The sequence below is a fragment of the Phacochoerus africanus genome, chromosome 2 (genome assembly GCF_016906955.1).
Source record: "Phacochoerus africanus isolate WHEZ1 chromosome 2, ROS_Pafr_v1, whole genome shotgun sequence".
NCBI lineage: Eukaryota > Metazoa > Chordata > Mammalia > Artiodactyla > Suidae > Phacochoerus > Phacochoerus africanus.
The window spans coordinates 209,352,907-209,357,874 of record NC_062545.1 but is presented as its reverse complement, the minus strand read 5'-3'; the positions used below and the strand labels follow the sequence as shown (position 1 = coordinate 209,357,874).

General features: G+C 44.8%; 1 pseudogene; it reads left to right on the top strand.

Annotated features, from left to right (window-relative positions):
* Window positions 1-1,280: 1,280 nt before the first annotated feature.
* LOC125120814 (60S ribosomal protein L27a-like) lies at window positions 1,281-1,803 on the top strand (annotated as a pseudogene).
* The last annotated feature ends 3,165 nt before the right edge of the window (window positions 1,804-4,968 follow it).

Genomic DNA, 4,968 nt, shown 5'->3' with positions numbered 1-4,968 from the left:
AGAAACACATTTCCAAGAACATGTGATGTACAAGTATAGAGACAATCTGTACTTGAAATGACAAAAACTGACCAAGAGTAACATAAGGGACATGTTGTGTTTGTTTGTCAGGAGGAACCATCCCTGAAACCATCAGAAGCAAAATGACCTGCTCCACAGCTGCTTTCACTGTGAGGTGAAAAGCAAAACAATATCCCTGAATATTATTTATAATGTTGAGTGCCACCCCAATTTATACCTCTGAAGTGTGGAATGAATAAGGCAGGACTAGAAGAGTAGTTTCAATGAAGTGTTTTGATCATCCTCTAACACACTCACAAAATACCAAGACATTTGCAAACTCTTAGCCAGGAAACACAATGTCATACCCACGCACATAGAACCCACAAGAATTTACACACTCACCATTCATTGTGTTGTTCTAAACTTCCACATAGACTTGTGAGTTGACTTTGGGATGATAGTGGGAAAAGCATGGATCTGAGAAATCTCTTAAGAGAAAAAGGTAACAACCATCACTGTGCAGGAGTAGGAGTTTGGCTGCTAACTTAAATTTAGTCATTCTAAAAGAGCTAGCTCTGTGCTCATTATAAATATTTATTTATTTATTTATTTATTTATTTATTTATTTATTTATTTATTTTTGTGCTACACTGGAGACCCCTGTGAAAATCCCAGTGGAAACAGTTCTCACACAGTCTGGGCCAGCATGGTGGCAGGTGCAGTGGCAGGTGAAAGAAGAGTGAGGCTCCAGTCCTTGACTTTGTGACTGAAGCAAACTTGATTCTTCTCATCAATGCAGTAAAGCCAGTCTACTGACAGTGGGTTGTGGTGAAGGAAAATGCAGCATTTATCACAAAGTGCAAGGGCTAAGCAAGGAGAATGGGCAGCTCATGCTCAAAAGTCCCCAATCCTCCAGTGGCTTTCAGAGAAGGGTTTTTAAAGGCAACATTAGGGGTGAAGACTGTAGGCTGCCTGTTCAGATTGTCGATATTCCTTAGATTGGTCAATGATGCAGTAACTGGGTGGTATTTAGGGAGTTAACATCATCAACTGATTGTCTATGTGTTTGTGGTCAGCATAGCATTCACTTCCTCTACCTGATGAGGGTTTTAGCATCCGCAAAACAACTCAAGGATATGACTCAGAATATTGCCTATAGCTCTTGAGAAGGAATGAAAAGTCCTTGACTTTGTTTTATGGATAAACTATTATTATTTTGTCTTGCCTGACTGTTTTCCTTTGTTTTTGCATTCTCTCACTTCTCTGATTAAATTTGCTCTTTGCTCTTTGTCGTGGCTGCCCACATGCCATCCAGACTAAGGAAGACCCAGAAACTTCATGGCCACGTAAGCCACGGCCACGGCCGAATCGGCAAATACCAGAAACACCCAGGAGGCCGGGGCAATGCGGGTGACATGCATCACTACAGGATCAACTTCGACAAATATCACCTGTGATACTTTGGGAAAGTTGGTATGAGGCATTACCACTTAAAGAGGAACCAGAGCTTCTGCCCAACTGTCAACCTTGATAAATTGTGGACCTTGGTCAGTGAGCAGACACAAGATAAATGCTGCCAAGAACAAGACTGGAGCTGCCCTTATCATTGATGTGGTGCAATCAGGTTACTACAAAGTTCTGGGGAAGGGAAAGCTCCCAAAGCAGCTTGTCATCGTGAAGGCCAAAGTTTTCAGCAGACAGCTAAGAGAAGATTAAGGATGTGGCGGGAGGGGGCCTGTGTCCTGGTAGCTTGAAACCACATGGTGGGAAATTCATTAAATGTTGACAAGTGCTTTTAAAAAAAAATAAAATAAATTTGCACTTTGGAGAAATTCCCACTGAGGCAGTGGGTTAAGGATCCAGCATTGCTATAGCTGTAGCATAGGTCACCACTGCAACTTGGATTCAATCCCTGGCCTTTGGAACTTCCACATGCCTCAGGTGCGGCCAAAAAAGAAAAAAAAATTTTTTTTTTTTTTTTTTTTTTTTTTTTTGCACTTTGTGAAGGAGGAGATAGATGGGTCTTGTAAAGAAAGTGAAGCAGGAGTTCCCGTCGTGGCACAGTGGTTAACGAATCCGACTAGGAACCATGAGGTTGCGGGTTCGGTCCCTGCCCTTGCTCAGTGGGTTAACGATCCGGCGTTGCCGTGAGCTGTGGTGTAGGTTGCAGACGCGGCTCGGATCCCGAGTTGCTGTGGCTCTGGCGTAGGCCGGTGGCTACAGCTCCGATTCAACCCCTATCCTGGGAACCTCCATATGCTGCGGGAGCGGCCCAAGAAATAGCAACAACAACAACAAAGACAAAAAAAAAAAAAAAGAAAGTGAAGCAGAGAGCTAGAGACAGAAAGAGCAAGAGTGAAAGTCAGGGGCCTCAAGTCACAGCTGGGCAAGGCCCACAGATTACCTTGAATTCCTGGGTTTGGGCACCAAAAATGTTCTTGGTAGCTGTCAGGTGAGAATGCTGAACCCTAACCACCTGATGTAGGTCCCCAGAACTTTGTCCCTTTGGAGAAAGAATTCGGCAAAAAGACTGAGGGTAGTGATACAAATAACTATTTATTTAAAGAAAGAAGAGAGAGATAAGTGTGGAGAAAACACAGGCAAGGTTTAAAGAGATGAGAGAAGATGGGAGCAGAGAAAGCAAAGGAACAGGCAGGCTGGGGTGTGGGGGTGGGATAGAGAGGGAGGGACAGAGACAAAGACAGACAGAGCAAGAGAGATGGAGTTCCCTTCGTGGCTCAGTGGTTAACAAATCTGACTAGGAACAATGTGGTTGCAGGTTCGATCCCTGGCCTTGCTCAGTGGGTTAAGGATCCAGCATTGCTGTGAGCTGTGGTGTTAAGTCACAGAAACGGCTCCGATCTGCTGTGGCCCTGGCATAGGCCAGCAGCAACAGCTCTGAATAGACCCCTAGCCTGGGAACCTCCATATGCTGCGAGTGCGGCCCTCAAAAAGACAAAAGAAAAAAAAAAAAAAAGAGAAGAAGAGAACAACACCTGTTTTTGTAGGTTGTTTAAATCACCCATATGGGGACAGTCCTTCCAGGCTCCCTCTGGCTAATTATGTTGCTTCATCTGGCTTTGGCCTGACTCAGGGCCCTTCCCTGTGTGCATGCACATCTTTTAGCTGGGATGGATTCTAGCTGAGGGTCTCTGGAAGTTGACAGGATGTACTGTGGTCTGGTGCCCCTCCTTTCTCTGACCCCTGAGGAACATTTCTGCAGCTATATGGTTCCGGAGGTCTCCTTGACCTCAGGAATGAGAAATAGAGGATCTCTATCTTTTATCCAAGCAGGATGCAGCTTTTATCTTGAAGTTGTCTGTCCACAGGGAACAGATTACTGTTGCTCAGCCAGGGACAGATCTATCTCCTGCTTCAGTTGCAAGGCCTAGAGGCTAAAGCTTTTCTATGGACAGGAGGGTGCAGGAAGGTGAGGCTGTCTGTCCCTAGGAAGGCCCTACAGGGTCCTGCTCAGTTTCAGCCTCAAGGCTCTTAAACACTAATGAGAATCTAAGAGGCAAAAGGGGGAAGGAGGAAAGCCCAGCAGACCCTCCCCTAAAGCTTGCCTGGGGACTCTAAATCACTTGAAAATACCTGTTTCTGGAGAAGTACAAATTGTAACATAAATGATTTTATTTTAAAGATAAAGACAACCAGGCCATTGTGGAAGTTTGTTGTGAGTTACACTGGATGCCCAAGTGGAGCAATAAAATTCTTTCCACTGGCTAACTTTATTTTTTTTTTCATTTTTAAGTGATTTTTATTTTTTTCCTTATAGTTGGTTTACAGTGTTCTGTCAATTTCTACTATACAGCAAAATGACCCAGTCATACATATTCTTTTTCTCACATTATCCGCCATCAGGTGCCATCATAAGTGACTAGACTTAGTTCCTTGTGCTATACAGCAGGATCTCATTGCTTATCCGTCACCAGCTAACTTTAAATGAGCTGCAATTACTCTGGTGTTTTTCATCCCGTGGCAGGTACTCACTTGGATCAGGTGTCCATTAGAAGGCCGTAGGCTTCTGTCATTCTGGGGTAACTTGGGAGTAGGGCACAGGGCTTGTCACTGTAGCCTGAAGAGAAATTGCACAACCTGAAAGTTGAGAGTAATGTTTTATTCAGCAGACATTCTTAGGACCTCACCCAGGAAACATCATCTCCAGTGACTCTGAGAGACTGCTCCGAAGACGCAAGTCAAGATATATAGGAGTTTTGCCATGAAGGGCCAGGTATTCCAAACATCAAAAAGTTACTGTTGGAGTTCCCGTCGTGGCTCAGTAGTTAACGAATCCGACTAGGAACCATGAGGTTGCGGGTTCAGTCCCTGCCCTTGCTCAGTGGGTTAAGGATCCGGCATTGCCGTGAGCTGCGGTGTAGGTCGCAGACGTGGCTGGGATCCAGCGTTGCTGTGGCTCTGGTGTAGGCCGGCAGCTTCAGCTCCGATTGGACCCCTAGCCTGGGAACCTCCATATGCTGCGGGAGCCACCCAAGAAATGGCCAAAAAAAAAAAAAAGTTACTGTTAATAAAAGAAAACCAGACATCTGAAGTTAATGAAATTAGCAATTTTTATGTAGGGGAAGATGCAAAGTCTGAGGTCATTGAAATCATTCCTTTGATATGCACAAAGCTACAGGGGGGAGGGGCAGCATCCTATGTTTTCTCATCCTGAGTCTCTGCCAGGTGTGCAGTAGGGGGTTGCTGCAGCAGCTGACTGCTAGAGTGCAGGCATTCTTGGTTTCCATCCTGAGTTCCCTCAGGGCTCACTGTTGGGGTGGCTGCCACGTGGTGGCTGGATGGCTGCAACGGCTTTTGTTTACTGATATGTCTTAGTTGACATCAGCAATATGAATTCACAAAAGGAAAATAAGACTGACAGTTTGCATCATGCTTTTTAAAGGAGAACATTGTCCTGAACACTTTGTTTTTACTTTCTTTCTCCCAGAAGAAAACAAAGATGTG